The 18,126-nt window shown below is 41.2% G+C and overlaps 2 pseudogenes; both read right to left on the minus strand.

Moving 5' to 3' along the window:
- Nucleotides 1-10,611: 10,611 nt before the first annotated feature.
- Nucleotides 10,612-13,225, minus strand: LOC111973420 (insulinoma-associated protein 1a pseudogene; annotated as a pseudogene).
- Nucleotides 13,226-15,827: 2,602 nt separating this feature from the next.
- LOC111972958 (cilia- and flagella-associated protein 61-like) overlaps nucleotides 15,828-18,126 on the minus strand; it is a 30,498-nt pseudogene continuing 28,199 nt past the window's right edge.

The following is an 18,126-nucleotide window of genomic DNA, read 5'->3' on the forward strand; positions in this document are numbered from 1 at the left end:
TGACTGGAAAAATATGTTTTAAACGGTCATCCAATTCGGAATTGCAAGTATGTAACTCAGGCCTCTTTCTAGAGCTCTGACCTGAAGATCACTAATGTTATCATGATTCAACCTTGTTTTTTTCCGAGTTCCCAGTTGTCTTGAAAGCACCATAAATCCAGAGAATACCAGACTTTTGATGACAACATTTTCCCACGAAGGACCGCCGCGCCACCTTCCTGTTCAAGTGAGCACAGCACAACAAGGTGAGTCCGAAAATGTCTTGTATGCTGCTGCATAACTGATGTAATATGCCAGGGAGATATGTACACTGTCTGTGGCTAAGAAAGTAATACTGGGTGTATGTTGTGTAGTAAGCTGTTAGCAGCACATCCGAATAATTTGGACACTTTTCCCCTCATAATTTCACCTACTGTTCTGACTTGGTGGTGCACATGTAGCCTATAGCCTGTTTTAGAATTCTGTCGCTGTACATTTCAAAAGTGCTGAACAAATAGTTATATTGACTATGTCTGTCCTAGCTTGCTCATTAATGTCTTAATCGAAACTACAGATTGCCTCTTATCCGCTTGTTGTCCCCTTATGCCATAGTTTGTACATCTCAATTGTCAGTAGAAACCACATTTGTTTAAGCAAGTCAGCCATATCAGCTATGTTTTTTTATAAGGCAGTAAATGAGGCTGAATGAACTGTTTTGCTGCCAGACAAGGCTCCCCTGATAGCCAGGTGTAGCAGTGGTAAGGTGTTGGGACTCTGCTGTTGGGACAGCTTTATGTAGGCCCTAACAGTGTATGGACACGGTTTGTCACAGTTATAGTGTAATTATGTATTGTTTAGTGTTGTGTTGTGTAGTGGCTTTGCTGCCATGCATGCCCCACCAAGACTTACATGCTAAAATTGCCACTGGTTACAGCCATGGATAGGCCTGAACAGATAGTTAAGTGTTAACTATAACCTGTAGTGAACACAATATATGGTCTATACTTGGCATGTAGGTTTCTCACTTATGGGTGGCGCATATTGGGGAGGGGAATGAGCAGGGTATATGCAAATTAAATACTGTAGTACAGTATATACTATAGTAATTACTGTAGTGTTTTTGTGGACTGTAGTGTTTTTGCTGACATTACTGTAGTATTTACTGCAGTGTTTTTGCTGACATTACTGTAGTGTTTACTGCAGTGTTTTTGTGGACTGCAGTATACTGTAGTATTTACCCTAGTATTCTACAGTATACTACAACATGCTATAGTAGCACTACACATGATCGGGGGACACTACAGTGTAGTATAGTATTCTACAGTATACTACAGTTTACAACGGAATTCTATACTAAAATGTAGCACTCTATAATGTGTGGTATGTCCCAAATGCACCCTATTTCCTATATAGTGCACTACTTTCAATCAGGGCCTGGTCAAAAGTAGTGCACAAAATAGGGAATAGCGTGCCATGTGGTACGCATACATGGTCTTTGTTCTGCTCTGGTCTGGTCCATTCCACTCTGCCACCATCCTGACATTGGACATTGTCAGTCACCTGCTTACATTCCCCATGTACGCTCACATCACATTACCAAAAACGTACATCAATGCCATAAAAGCTATTTGTTATTGAGTTATTGAATTTGCACAGATTCAATCAACCACTAATAAAATCAGTCTTTGTACACTTGGGTGCTTTTTCATATAATATGACACATTTGTTTCTGTAAGTGTGTATGTGCACGTGCCATATCTGTGTGTGTGTGTGTGTGTGTGTGTGTTTATTAGTGTGTGTGCATGTCAGTGGATCATCTGTACAGGCTCACAGAGCAGAGGGCAGGCCAGAACAGCAGACTGGCAGGAGCAGAGGGGAGCCAGGGCTATTTGCATAATTATGCCCCTGCTTCCTGGAGAGGCAATGAGAAACACTTCTCTAACCTCTATCGACCTTTCATGAACTGGAATACTGAACAGCACAGAGACAGAGGGAGAGAAAGAGGGAAATAAAGAGAGGTTACCAAAAATCGGTATTATTCAGTTGTATTTGTGTGTGTGTGTGTGTGTGTGTGTGTGTGTGTGTGTGCGTCAGTTTGTTTAGGCTAGTTACGGTATGTGTTGCCTAGGTGTTTCATGGATGTTATCTCTGCGTCTTTAATTCAGGTAGGATTCCTTTGTAGTCAAGCCACTATTGGCTGTCAGGACGATCACCCAGCCATTGGTTAGTCTAAGAATACACATTTATCTGCATTGATGGTAAATGGAGGATTTGTATCTCTCATCCCTCCATAAAACAGGACCACGTCTGCAACATAATCAGGCTCTAATGTGAGAGGCCTCTCCTGCCTTATTGAAAATTCATTCTGAATAGCTTGTTATTATCTTGGCCTCTGGATGTGTGTGAATAGATTTACAAGCATTAGGGCCGGGGCATTGTGAGGGGCATGTGTGGAGGACGTCCGGGGTCTTTTGTGTGTGCTGGGGTTGGAATCAGCTGTCCCCTCCACAAAAGCCGTCTGCTCGGAGGAACACAACAGAGAAATGTGTTGCGGTGTTTTCAGGAATCACCAAGTAGACATGTGCCAGCTTTAGACTGTGTCTCGCTCTAAACAAGCAAGCTGTTAACACGTAGGCTACAGACTCATGTGCATGTACAAATAAATGCGGGCGATGCGCTTGAGATTGGAGGGTTGAACGGTGGTTGGGGGAGGATGTCGGGATTTTTTAATATATGGAGATATTTAAAACTATAAAATACTTAAAAGTCGTGACGGTTTGAGACAGTATACCTTCACATCACCCGATGACAGTGTCACAACAATTGCCTGGAGGCCTATCTTTCTTGTCATTAGGATCCAAACAGACTGTTCTCTCCTCGTTGGTCTCTTGGTTGAAATAATTAGCCTTTCACTTTGAGAGTATGTCAGGTCAACAGGGTGATTAGAGCTTATTGTTTGAGCCGTGCTAGTCCCAAAGAGAAAGATGGGTATCAGAGCCACCTGTATCCTGAACGCTTCAAAGAGGATCAGTAGCCATCTGCAGGACTAGACTCCAACAGCCTTGAGCTGTGTCAGGGATCTAGGACAGGAAGGGCCGTGGGGGGATGGGCATAGACATGAATATGTAAGAGTGGAAATTGGACTTAATTCTTTAGGAGCAACAGTCATTCAAGTTTCGTGAGCTCCTCTATGGTGTCTTAATTTTCCTGTGGTTGATGTTCCACTCTCCGTAACATCCAAATGACATGCTAGAGTTATATAGGCAGGAGCAAGCTCTCACAACTCACCTTATAAAACTATGGACAAGTAAATAATGTAGAGATACATGTCCTATCGAAACAGCAAAAACAAGGAGCCTCTTCCTACACCTGTTCTATATGTTGTGGAAAACTTGATCCAAAGATCTACGCAGAGACTATTTAAGGTACAATAGTGAATCTTTAATAGAAGCAGCTGCAGGGAGATCTGTCTCTGATTTACAGTCAGGGAAGAACTCACAGGGGAGATGGTTGCATGTCACTCATATAGAGGGAGGTGATAATAGCTTTTGTTATACAGGCAACATTAACAGACAACAATGGCCTTGTGTTAGGGTGCAGACATGTAACAGGCGTCGGACTGTATGAGATGCAGTTCGTCACAATTCAACACAGAACAGAGCACAAACCTTGAGAAGTTACAACAGCTCACTCCAATTTTGCCACCACATACTGTATATAATGTCATTTAACAGGGTCAGATACACATTCATTACAGCCAGATTATGCTGAGTTAGATTTTTTTTATTTATTCTTGCTCACAGGTAAAACTGAAGAAATGCAGAATTTACAACACTGATAATTACAAAACACTCATTTAAAATACATAACACATAATGCGCGACATAAAAAGAATACAGAACACTTGAAACATTATAGGACATTTTTCACGATGGAAATTGAAATATTAAAATGTGATTGTAAAAAAAGGAGGCAGGCTGTTAATGACACACGAGTTACCAGCCCCCAAAACAAGCAATGCAGTTGTAGTCATAACAATGTTTCTGTTGTGGTGTGTGTGTGTGTGTGTGTGTGTGTGTTGTGTGTGGTGTGTGTGTGTGTGTGTGTGTGTGTGTGTGTGTTGGTGTGTGTGTTTGTTGTGACTCTCCTTGGGTTGCCTGGACCTGACACCAACACTGCCATACTGGAAAATGCCTGAGGTTTGTTTGACTTGCCATGGGCAGCCGGGGGAGTGGATGAGAGTGTGTTTACTTTTTCTTTGTCTTTTTTCCAGAACGTGAAGAAAGAGGCACGCGCTCTGCTGCGGACATAGCTGAAAGACTGTCTGTTCACTTTTCCTTTTTCTCAGAGGGATGGAGGGATGGACGATAAGTAGAGAGGATGTGAATCGAAAAGAGAGGAGAGGAAATTGGGGGTGTGGCTGACAAGCAAAGGCAGGTGTAACTTCCACCACCGTTGTGTGTGTGTGTGTGTTAGGTTAAAAAAACACCCACACATACACACACACACCCACATGTATGCCCTCCACACAGTAACAACTCCTACCATGTAACACTACTCCCCAGGTCTGGCTAACGCATTACACCGCGATGGATGTCTGATTACATCAGCTAAATGAAATAACTCGGTGTTGCTTCATGTGAGATATCAAGTCAGCTCACAGGAGAAAAATAAGGTGTCTTGAACAGGACCAGAGAGGGGTAGAACTGCCTTTGGATGCGGACTGTGAAGCCTCTTCTATGCACACTTAAAGACAACACACAATGCAATTGTAAACAAGAACTGGGTTTCAGCTCCGTGACACATAACCCTTCCTTAATTACAGAGTCAGTCGTGCCAGGATACACATACTCCATGTCCCTGTTTATTAAACAGCTCCTCCTCTCTCCTTTCAATGGAGATCAGATAGCTGTTCCTATTGAATAGTAGACGTGTAACTATTGTAAACGCTACAGTTTTATCTTTCCCCAAAGTGTTTTTCTCTCTTCTGTGTAGATGTAGACTCCGACACAGCCTCTATTATAGTGCAGCAGCGGTCTGTAATGGTGTGTGAAATCTTATTCTGGAGCTCCTTATCTTTGCCGCTCCCAGCTGCCTCCCTACACCTGTCTGTCTGTCAGGAGAGGAGGGTATGTGTGTGTGTGGCGGGGGGGGGGGGGGGCGGGGGGGGGGGGGCTCGTTGCAGGCCTCGCTGTTTCTTGTAACAATAATTTGTGCTAGGGAGTGGGGTTTGGGGTTCAGGGGGAACTGAAGGAATGTGTTGTGATTTAGTGAGGACATACTTTGTGGTCACCGCAGGGCGCTTGTGAAGTGCAGTTGAGGACATTTCCTCGTCAGTGTTTATTTTTTTTTAAAGAGAGTCCAAGAATTTTAAGTATGATTATGTGACGTTTTGCCACGACCTTCTTCTTGTTTTCTACATTGTAGAATAATAGTGAAGACATCAAAACTATGTAATAACACATATGGAATTATGTAGAAACCAAAAAAGTGTTGAACAAATCAAAATACGTGTATATTTTATATTTGAGATTCTTCAAAGTAGCCAACCTTTGTCTTTAAGACATGAAGGTCAGTCAATCAGGAAAATGTCAAGATCTTCGAAAGTTTCTTCAAGTGCAGTCTCAAAAGCCATCAAGCGCTATGATGAAACTGGTAAGTTTATTAGAGTTAACTGCACATCAGATTGCAGCCCAAATAAATGCTTCACAGAGTTCAAGTAACAGACACATCTCAACATTCACTGTTCAGAGGAGACTGCGTGAATCAGGCCTTCATGGTCGAATTGCTGCAATGAAACCACTACTGAGGGACACCAATAAGAAGAAGAGACTTGCTTGGGCCAAGAAACACGAGCAATGGACATTAGACCGGTGGAAATCTGTCCCTTGGTCTGATTGGTCCAATTTTGAGATTTTTGGTTCCAACCGCAGTTTTTTTGTGAGGACGCAGAGTAGGTGAACGGATGATCTCACATGTGTGGTTCCCACTGTGAAGCATGGAGGAGGAGGTGTGGGGGTGCTTTGCTGGTGACACTGTCTGTGATGTATTTAGAATTCAAGGCACACTTAACCAGCATGGTTAACACAGCATTCTGCAGCGATACGCCATCCCTGTTTTAGCAGCGAGACTGTTAAACAGCCATGACTAACACAGAGAGGCTGCTGCCTACATTCAGACTTGAATCATTGGCCACTTTAATAAATAGATCACTAGTCACTTTAAATAATGCCACTTTAATAATGTTTACATATCTTACATTATTCATCTCATATGTATATACAGTATCTTGCCTATGCCGCTCGGTCATCCCTCATCAATATATTTATATGTACATATTCTTATTCCAACCCTTTAGATTTGTGTGTATTAGGTAGTTGTTGTGGAATTGTTAGATTACTTGTTAGATATTTTTACTGGCATTCTGTGCAGTTAACTAGAAGCACAAGCATTTCGCTTCACTCACATTAAAATCTGCTAACCATGTGTATGTGACCAATAAATTTGATTTGATTTGATCCACTCTGCGTTTGTGCTTAGTGGACTATTATTTGTTCTTCAACAGGACAATGACACAAAACACACCGCCAGGCTGTGTAAGGGATATTTGACCAGGAGGTGTCCTTGCTCCACAATCACCCGACCTCAACCTTCATTGAGATGGTTTTGGATGAGTTGACCGCAGGTGGAAGGAAAAGCAGCCAACAAGTGCCAGCATATTTACTTTAATATGCTACTTTGAAGAATCTCAAATGTAAAATATATTTTGATTTGTTTAACACTTTTTTTGGTTACTACCTGATTCCATAGATGTGTTATTTCATAGTTTTGATGTCTTCGCTATTATTCTACAATGTAAAAATAAAGAAAAACCCTTGAATGAGTAGGTGTTTATCCAACTTTGATTGGTATCCAAATTTCAAATTCAGTGATTACTCATATGTCCATTTCATAGAGAATTTTGCAAACTGGACTACATGTAGGAAATTACTTTGAAGAGATGGTGATTGGGTCAAAATAGGCATTTGGCTATTGCTAAATTCAATAGACTTGTCTTTAACTGCCACTTCCCGATAGTGAGGCTCTTCCCACATGCCACTCATTATTCTCAGCTTCGGAAGCATCGTCATTCACCAAAGTTCGTGTGGCTATCCTTCAACACTGCATCCTTAGAAACATTCTCCAGGCTTAGAGGGAATTGTTGATATGTTGTCAATTTATTATTCTAGACCAAATTCTCTTCCCAAAATGCATTTTACGTACATGTCTTAGCATGTATGTTTTAGGCCAACTGTATATGCAAATATGTACATATTTAATTACATTTACATTACATTTAGTCATTTAGCTGACGCTCTTATCCAGAGCGACTTACAATTTGGAAAGTTCATACATATTCATCCTGGTCCCCGTGGGAATGAACCCACAACCCTGGCGTTGCAAGCGCCATGCTCTACCACTGAGCCACACGGGACCAATATAAACTGATTTGCATATCCGATCATAAAAAATTCAGAAAATGTAAATACAAAAACGGATTATATTTGTGTCTACATCAGCTGGGTAAAAGTTGATTGTGAGATTAAGTTTTAAAAAATCCTATTAGAGTGTGGTGCCTGATCTTAATGTATACATTTTCTGTTTTTATCATCCAGCGCAAGTTTTTTTGTCTTCATTTTATAATCTGAGGTTAGACAACCATAATAGGGCCATGCCTTAAGTTCCTGACCCATGCCACTCCCAGTGGCAATGACCATATGTGTGTATTGTGTAACGGCTGTCGTAGTCGTTCTCCTCCTCAGACGAGGAGGAGCATGGATCGGACCAAGATGCGGATTGGTAAGAGTTCATTATTTAATGGAAAAAAACAAACACTACAAAATACAAAAACCAACAAAGTGACTAACCCGAACAGTCCTGTGTGGCCAAATGCTGACACAGGAACAAACACCCACAAAACACAAGTGAAACCCAGGCTGCCTTAGTATGATTCTCAATCAGGGACAACGATTGACAGCTGTCTCTGATTGAGATCATACCAGGCCGAACACAAAATCCAACAGTTAGAACATCAAATCTATGACACCCACCCAACTCACGCCCTGACCAACTAAAACAAATACAAAACAAAGGAAAACAGGTCAGGAACGTGACAGATTGACAGCTTGTAAGCCTCTATCACAGGCAGCAGGTACTGTGTGAGGGTGTAGCTGGCCCAGCCATCACACCTTTCTACTCCTCCAGAGATCTGGTTGCCATGGAGAACCAGGTGCAGCCCAGGTGTGAAGCGTAGTGTGAGCTGTGCAGACGTGCTCAGCTATTAAGAACCAGGGGGCCATTTTCTCCATTTTTCTTACCCCCTTAGTTGCAATGTTAAAAAGGTCCCTTATTTCCTTTTTTTAAACACTATACTCAGTATCACTAAGCCAAATACAATGTCATTGCATGATTATTAATGTGCTTTCTGAAAAGTGATACTTTTATAATTTTTATGCTACAGCCATACTTAAATGGTAAAAACAAATATAGACCTATTTCCTCCGTTTTAAGCAATCAACTCCAAACCAAAGTTGAAATGTGCAGACTGACTCAACTTAGTGTGCTTGGATTCAGAATTGTTATGCTATTTATCCTTTTTAAAATAAAACCATTTGAAATTTGCATAAATTAACATGGGTTTGATTGAGAACCATAGGAGTACAATGGTAGCTATTCAAAATGCCCCTGCCAATTAAGCTACACGATTTTAAAACATCCCGGCTCAAATTCTCGAACACTTCTATAAACTATTACTAATTGTAATTTGCATAAATTAGCATACAACTTCATAGATTCAATGCCAAGCAAGGTTATTCTAGTTTTTTGTTTTTATATTCGTTTTTATTTCTATTAGTTTTATTTGAAATTCTGTTTACTTTCAGTTTGTTTTCAGACCTGATTTGCTAGTTTTATTTAGTTTCAGTTGTATAAAAATATTTGTATTTTATTATTTGGTTTCAGTTTTAACTGTAGTGTTAGGGACAGAAAGCATGACTGGGAGGCTAGAAGCCATTCGTGTCTGTTGTGTGTTTTTCGGGATGTCACTTTTTGCAACTAGGAAACAGTAATACATAAGGTGATGTGTCAGGTCATAGGTCAGGTCATAGGTTAGGTTTAAATTATAATGGTAATGGTCCCTTGCTCAGACGTTGCATGCATCAACCAATGGTTGCATGCTATGTCATCTAATGTGCAGTTTGGCACCAGATTGCTATAACATATGATGTGGTTAGCTGATTTCTAAAATACCTATCCAGGCATAGAAAGCTCTGGCATGCGTCAGGAACATACCCAATCTCAATGTGACTTGGATTTAAAAGGAATAGCGCAGAGACTGGTGCAAAAAAAACATGGTGTAAGGAAAATCTCTCTCGCCCATGTTTACACCAATCCAATGCTTTTTAATTTTAGTAGTACATGCAAGAAGAATCAAGTTAGTTACCTAGAAAATGTTTTCCGTTAAGCCAGTGATAGTGATTCACAAACTAGGCCAATTTGAATCCTGGCCACATTTACCCACCAGATTTTAGTTCGTTTTGGAGTCAAGGATAATAGTTTAATATAGTTGTAGTTTTTCAAGCAGGTTTGTTTATTATTTTATTTCAGTTTACTACATCGTTTTTTCACGATTAGTGTTAGTTTTGATTTCAGCTTTAGTTTACTATAATAACATTGATGCCCACCACAAGAAGACAGTGGTAGACATTTTAAATGCTACTACTCTTTAACCATTTCAGCTTCAAACATTAAATCAACTTTAACATGTTCTAAACTAGATCAATTATAACTATTAACATGAGCATAAAATAATAACCCACAGTTATAGTAACGCTTAAACCATTCAAGCTACAGACACCAAACCAACTTTCACTTGTTCCGGGCATGCTATCTATCAGTCAATCAAGCAATCAATCAATCTTTCCATCGACCTACTTTTTCAACTATAAAAGGTCACTACTAATACTACAGTAGTCGCTACCACTGCTAGAACTTATTTCACAACCGTAAATACCTTAAGACAAGCTAGCAAGCACACATATTTTCTTTAGGAAATGTACTTTTATAGTTTATTATGTGGATTGTAATTAAATGTCTGATAATATCTAAAACATGTATGTGACTTCTAAGTAGCCCTAGTAGTGACAGGACCTACAGTAGCACAGTATCCTCTCTAACTATCCTCTGCTGTGCTGATGGGATGCAGTGACTAAACATACACGCCCCCACTATCTGGTGCAGTAGTGCCATCTCTGCTCCCTGTTGGTCTGCTCTGTGCTGCTAGGCTGCGATGGGATGTCGCTAATGGAGGCTGCCTCTTGTGTGAAGACGATAGCCTGAGACACAAAGTCAGTGTAGTGAGGGGGAGCCTTTCAAACTCAGTCAAGTGTCTGTCTGGCCATCTGCTAAACACCTGCACTGCCCTGTGCTCCCTCACTGACCGACCATGCAGTGCCAAGTCGAGGCTGTGTCCATTTACTTACTGACAATAGTGACATGCACTACAATATGGTGTTGACACCAGCACTATGGCTGCAAGGTCCTACCTAAGCTCAGGTCAGAAAACATAAATTAGTCCAAGTTAGTCAAACAATATGGATTTTTTTGCTTTTATTATTTGGACATTTAGCAAATACTGCAGAAACATACAAACGCGGTAAGAGCTTATAGATACAAAACAATCAGAGGGGAAAAAATATGATTGCATTTAAGAGCATTGAAGAGAATGTTTTATAAGCTCAAGGTCATTAGATTGTAGCCTAATTCACTCATACACCATTCTCGGTATCTATGTAAACTTGATATAAATAAGTAAAAAGGATACTTTTGCTATGTCATGAAGAAATACATTAATGAGTCACACATAAATCACACAAAACAATCATTTACGTAAGACAAGTTCAATAAATAAATAAATAAAAATCATGATGGTTTACTTGTAGTATATTGGCAATACAGTATGTAAATAACAGTAATGATACAATATCTGGCCAATGATAAATAAGACATTAAAAACAATCATTATTCGACACATAAATTAAGGCAGTTTTACAGCAGGTGTGTACAAGAGCTCTAATCCAAGGCATTGATGGATAGGGAAAACCTTTCAAATTGTATTATGTTCAGAGACAAAGCTAAAATGGAATGTCCACAGATTCACAAGCTATAATAAAGCTAATAGATACATTTCCAGCCTGTGAATTAAAAGGCAATTTTATGACAACGGTACAGCTAGGATATCCCTTTCTTAGGTCTAGAAGCTAATGCAAAAGCACTTGTGCAGAGATACTAGAAAAATAAGTTAACAGTCTAATGCTTTACTTTCTTTAGATCAACTAAGATGAGTCTGAAAAATATAGAATTCAAGCTCCAAACAGGATTTAAAATCCACCTTTATTAAATGCACAGGCTGATGATGGAGTCGAACTTCACGCACATGACTTCCATGCGTAAAGGCACAGGTTCAACAGGCTGGGCGCACAGGCATCTGAAGGAGGATCACCTGCCTGTTTTCTGAGGGATGACATTTGTTGATGTGCCGTGTAAGTCCCGGGGAACTGTAGAACATGGCAGGGCAATATTTGCATGGGTAGACCTGCGAGGAATGGAGGAGACGGATATGCCTTTCCTGGTTGACTCTGTTGGGGAAGTTCTCTCCACAAACAGGGCACAGGTGGCACCCTGAGGAACTCAGATTCAATGGTGCGTGGCTTGGAGTTTGGTCACTGGGCTTTCCCTCGCTTTGGGATGATGGATAGGCATCCTGGTCCTCGCTGCTGGTGTTGTGGGAGGATGTGGCATGTTGAGATAGGATGTGCTTTCTCAGGTATGCCTGGCGTTTAAACTTTTTCCCACAGTGATGACAATCATAGAGACCCTCCTCTGATCCAACTGATCCCGACTCTGACAGCCCGGGGCTGGGTGTGTCTCTWTCYCTCCGGKSCTTTATTTCWTCAGARACAGCCTTYTCYAMCGRGSYCATCTTATCACRCTSMGATTTAATATMTTGRGCYCCAGARATTGACGCMMTATTRTGWGGRTTTGGTTTGTGCCAGCGCCTGTGGGAGGCTAGGTTRGCCGGGCAGCTGAAKACCTTATCYCATTCAGGGCATCTGTARTCAARRCTCACWATCCTGGAYCACTTYTGCTGGGCCAGCGCGAASGGGTRGCCATATGCTTCTCTGCACAGTTGACAGACGAACTCACCGAGYGGRTTGTCACCTGCTGCCGGCTGTGGTCTGGGTTTTTGGTCGARYYGKGCCTCTTTAATTTTMAGSCCAAGCACGGGTGATGTGGTCATCTCGTCTTCGAAYTGTAGTTTCRTGATAGCTTTGTTTRTTTTMGATGGAGGCTTGTTTTTACGCTCGGTGTCGCTCGAAGGCCTTTTGGTGCCATTCCCGGTGACAGCGGGTGGGATTGGGTTCGTGGTTGTCCCGGTCCGGTTGCTGTTACTGGTACCGATTTTTAGGTCCACTGGGGCAAAGAGATTATCTAAAGTGGTAAGCGCTGCAGGTGTGGGAAAGGATTCAGCAGACACAGGTGAGCCTAGATTTAAACTTCTCTCAAAATATGCCCGTTCATGGTCCTTACTGACGGGCCGGGTGGGGCTGTAGAGCGCCTGGTACAATGCCTCCGGGTTCCCAAACTGAACGGGTTTAGCGTCATGTCCGGGTGCCGCTGCTGTGGCTGATGCCTCGCAGAACACGGATGCTGCTGCTGCGCGCTCAGGGAAGGATGCAAGAGCCTCCGACTGTAGTGCGTCTTTTGGACTCTGTAAAGCGTGTATTTGTTGTCCCTGCTCCTCTTCGTCAGAGCGCACCCTGTAAGACACAGGGTTCGCTTTCTTGTTCCTTTTCACTAAAAAGCCTCTTGGCATTTTTGCGATGGACGGAACGAATAAGGCACTTTGGACCCACAGATGATGTTGAAATAAAATCCAGGTTCAGGTTATTATTACAGACACATCGGACACTTTGATTTTCACCGTCCCCTGCTATTGATTCGTTCTCTTCCCGAGATGCTTTTACCACGACATAGCTGCACTCTTTTTAAGGAGACATGATGACATTGTTCTCGCCCCTTGTTGCCTCATCCCCAACCAATCAGATGGAACCAAGATCCCTATGGATTTGCGAGTGGGTGGGGAGGGTGGAGAGGTGGGCTTGGTTTCGGGTGGAAATGTAGGAGGATTTGCAGATTTCTAAACAGATGTACCTGAGTTTGTATTATATTACTAGGCGCTCATTGCCCCCCTCCCTATCCCGTTAAAGGCACACGCCGGGACCCTCTTTTTTTACGGTCTGATGAGTTTATATAGAAATGCACACGTGCCTCGGCTTTGTGTCTCCTTTTTTTGGGGGGGGGGGGGCTCTGATGTGCCAAAAAGGAGACGTCCATCACTACACAACAACCATCAGAATCTAAAATCTAAATTAGGTAGGGGTGCCTGATTAACGGACAATGACAAAGATTCTGAGGTTGGTGTTGTTTATTAGTAGGCCCTACTCAAAATATTATGTTCAGTGCAGACACACGCACACACACAATGTTGAGTAGCATGTTTTAGTCTGCTTCAATTGCATACATATTCAACCTTATTCGAGGCTAAACCATTTCGGCAAATTATTTATTGGTAACCTATATTCAAACAAGTTGTATAGCATAGGCTATCCCATAAAAACACACAATTTTAAAAGCCCAAACAAGCAAATATATTAAGCAGCGACAAAATAAACATTTTAAGGCATTCATAGCGACATGTGTTGGATACGACAGTTGAACTCTGGACATATGAAGCAGTCATTTTACGCATACATAATTAATAAAAGGGGTTTCCTGTTTTGCATTACAATGGCCGCGCTTGTGCAAGCTGTAGGCCTATACCGCTTGTGATTGAAAAGGAAATTGCACGGTAAAATGGGCCCCAAAAGCAATCTGGCCAAGAGATACTGTCGGCGCGTGCTGTGCGTAATCAGTGCAGTTTGGACAAAGCGGACGGTCTCTAAATGGGCCAAACCATGATTATCTCTCCGTTAAAACAGTCAAACCCAATTCCTTCAGGGTCAAATCATATCCCATCTCTAAAATATAGCTTAGGCTACCCACCACCATGGCGATGAATGAGAAGATTTGTCTAGTTTGGTTAATGCGGCAAGATTTAATTCCACTGTGCCATAAACCACATGTCTTGCAAGTGTTTTTGTGTCTACTGCGATGACACACTGTTGACAGAATTTCACCCAATAATATATTTTTGTATGCAATGGAATTGGTTATTGGAATGGCCTAGACTTCACCAGTTGTTAATAGGCCTAAATATGTATAGGCTACAACAACAAAAAAGTTGGTCAAAGTAATCTGAAATGGGGCTACGTGAAATGATTTATGATCAATTCAGAAAAAGCAAATATGTCGAGGCAAAAGCGCCTTTGAGTATTAAGTGTAGGCCTTCGGCAACATAATTATCAAATAGGCCTAATGAAATCACACAAATAAGCTACGAATTAAAACAAATCACACACATCTGGAAGATTTCATTTAGTTAGGAAAAGGGTAATTAGCCTAGGACCATATGATGCAAAGATTTTTTTCATTGGGAAAACTCTTAAAGTGTTTGGAAAATGTTTATTCTTACATGACCTATAGGTCTACATTGCCTTCCTCCGTAAAATTGTTTGCATTAAAACTGGCGAGTCAAGATACGACACAATTCATTGGATGTCATTGAGCCGTGTCATTTTATAAATTCATATATTCTCGTTCTCCCCATTAACGTTGATCTTACCGAGCTATGTGATAAACGCGTGAGCGACCCCATACACTGAGGCGCGTGTGCGGCTATTTGTTTGGTGGCGTGTGCTGCGCAAAGAGAGGCAGTGAAGATTTTGGGCACATTACCATACAGCTGTAGAATATAGAACCCCCTCCTTGCCCTCACACTTTCATCTCCAGGCCTAGGTCAGGTCCTTATCAGTCATTCCAATTACCTTTACAGTCACAACTTCGAGCAGGCCTAGCCTATTCAAGGCGAATTTCAGAAGAAGAAAAAAACTGTTGACTTGTTGTGAGAAAGCTGAATTTGACAATTCCTTGTCACTTTTTTTTTTACTTAAAGATAATATTTATTTTAGGATTCTGTTTTGTTTTCTCTGGGGTAGATATAAATAGAAAACGCAAATCTGTCTCCCTCAAGTTAGTATGAAATGTTGTGTTTGTATGGTATCTATTAATTTATGGATATCCATCATCCATTTCATATGAGATGTTACTAATTACGATTTGAATGATATGTTACGAATTGCAATTACTACAATATGTTACCAATTTGCAATATGTATGACATGTTACAAATTCATTTTTTTTTTGTGGCTAACGTTGGCAAGGTGGACATTATATAGGGGTTAAGGTTAGGAGTTAGGGTTAGCTAACATGCCAAGTAGTTGTCCTTGATGTGATTTGAACACACAACCTTTGGGTTGCTAAACGTTCGCGTTATACACCCAACCATCCCCCCGACAAACATCCCACATTTAGTTTTTGGTAACCTTCTGTGTTATGTAATGATACCAAACATATCATACTAATTTGAGTGTCACAGATTTACATTTACTACGTTACTTCTAGTCTTTGAGGCCAGACTTATTTAGAACATTGGCTATTGTATTTTCAGTTCAATTAACTCATTTTAATGTCAATGTTTTCACTACAGTTGATTCCAGAACATTTTAATTAAATAAAAAAGATGCAACATTTCCATGTGAGAAATATTTAATTGGAAAAGTGGGTTGAGGCAAGATAACATTGAGGACCCATTACAGTAGTCCAGGCTGGTAATACATGGTATCTGTTGTACCTTAGGTAATTCAGAGAGCTGGTCTTCAGGGAAGACAGACCTCCACTTTCCTCAAACACCTTCTTGAGAAACATGTTTGGCTCAATAATGTCCAGCTTCATCCACCATTCTCTGAATCCGCTCTGGAATGGACACATCATTGTGGTCCCGGAGAAAAGGAGAAAGGCTCCATTAAAAGTGTCCTTTCTATTTTACTTACCAGTTCAAAAAAGCCCCTAAATATAACAAATAATATTGGTAGACAAATAGTCATCTAAATGACAAGCAAACACTAAAACGTATTACACATTATCCTTATTAATATGAGTCGAGAAAGATGCGAGAAATCAAACCTGCACTTGATTCCATGAGTGGGTGCATTTCCTGCTCAAAGTCCGCAAAGTGATCATGATATATTGGCAAGCACCATTTCTCCTTGAAATAACTACAAAACCACGCACGTACGCATACCCACACACACTAACCTTAACACCAAAACCTAACCTTAACCCCTAATCCTAACAATAATTCTAACCCTTAACCCCTTAGAAATAGTATTTTTCCTTGTGACGACTAACAACATGTCACCAGTTGGTCAAATTTTTCTGGTCCCCACAAGTATAGCTAAACACGTCCACACACACACACACACACACAGTTAGTGCGTTCATCTAATAACCCCCAACAACAGCAGCAGCAACATTGTCAATCAATTATTTTACCGGTTCATGATGTGTTCAGTCAGCTTCAATAATGACATTGAGAGTGGCCTTATTCAGAGCCATGACAAGGTCCAGTGAAAAATCCAGATTTAATATGTGTTACAGAGCCTTATGACCACTGCAGGGTGGCTAAGCCATTGTCTCCTCCATAGAGCAGAAAAGCAGATTAGGGACCTGCATAAACAGATTAGACCCAGGGACAATGGCTCCTATATCTGGGGGTCGCTTGTGTTGAAACATCAGAAATGAGGTCATTCACACACAGATCTTCAAATTATAGCCAACCAGGAAACACTGACAGGGGATAATATCTGAGAGAGCTGCCTACTTCAAGAGGCTGATTTATACAACTAATAAAGACAAGCATTGCTTTACTACTCGCTATACCATACTTGTCTGTAAACATTTGAAATGTAACTATATCTTTCCAGTGACCTGAACATCCCCACTTCCTCCCTCTCCTCTCTGTAATGTAAACAGCCAGAGCAGCTACCTGTAGAGGTCGTGAACCAGGCCTTCATCATACCGGGAACACAGGTGGTTGAGCAACAGCTCATGTTTCCCATAGAGACACATGTAGTTGGACACTGGGAGAGGCTTGAGTGACAAACAGGTGATGGTCTCCACCATGTCATACTGGTTCAGGTGCAGGTGGAAGTAGTTGCCAGTCTCTATGCGGCCAGTCAGGATCTCTCGGCCCTGGGGAAAATAGGACGGATCAGATAGATTCCAGTGTTGCTGTTAACAGCACAACTTGTACGAGAACTTCAAAAAATGATCCCTATCCTTTTCATATCTCTTACTAAAATGTTCTAATGATCAAAGTAATTGAGAGAGAAATCCTAGATCTTACTTTGCAAAATGAGCAGTTGACTTACGTCACAAAGAAAAATGCATAACGATGTGGAAAAAAATGATCAAGCCATACACTTTCTAGTGAGCATTTAAAATAGTACTTACCTCTACAGGGTCAAGATGGCCTTTGCTCGATGTCTGGTTTGGTAGCATGGAGATAACTGTATCTTCCTGGCAGTCTCTTGGTGTACAGATATTAAAAGCAGATAGTACAGCTAAACAGAGGTTTATGTGTTTACTAATGCCAATAGACAATGAAAACCCAGGCATGGGTCCAATACAGACATACAGTATCTTGCTTACAGTGGGCTTGAAAATAATGCTTCCATGTTAAGAAATGTAGGATGGTGTGAAATACACTATATATACAAAAGTATATGGATGCCCTTCAAATTAGTGGATTCGGCCTATTCGGCCACACCTGTTGCTGACAGGTGTATAAAATCGGCCACCCAGCCATGCAATCTCCATAGACAAACATTGTCAGTAGAATGGTCTTACTGAAGAGCTCAGTGACCTTCAACGTGGCACCGTCATAAGAAGTCAGTTAGTCAAATTTCTGCCCTGGCTCAGCTGGAAAAAAAACTGGGGGAAAAAACCACACTACCGAGTTCCAATCTGCCTTTGGAAGCAACGTCAGCACAAGAACTGTTCGTCGGGAGCTTTATGAAATGGGTTTCCATGGCCGAGCAGCCGCACCAA

This window comes from Salvelinus sp. IW2-2015, linkage group LG14 (genome assembly GCF_002910315.2).
Source record: "Salvelinus sp. IW2-2015 linkage group LG14, ASM291031v2, whole genome shotgun sequence".
NCBI classification, from domain to species: domain Eukaryota; kingdom Metazoa; phylum Chordata; class Actinopteri; order Salmoniformes; family Salmonidae; genus Salvelinus; species Salvelinus sp. IW2-2015.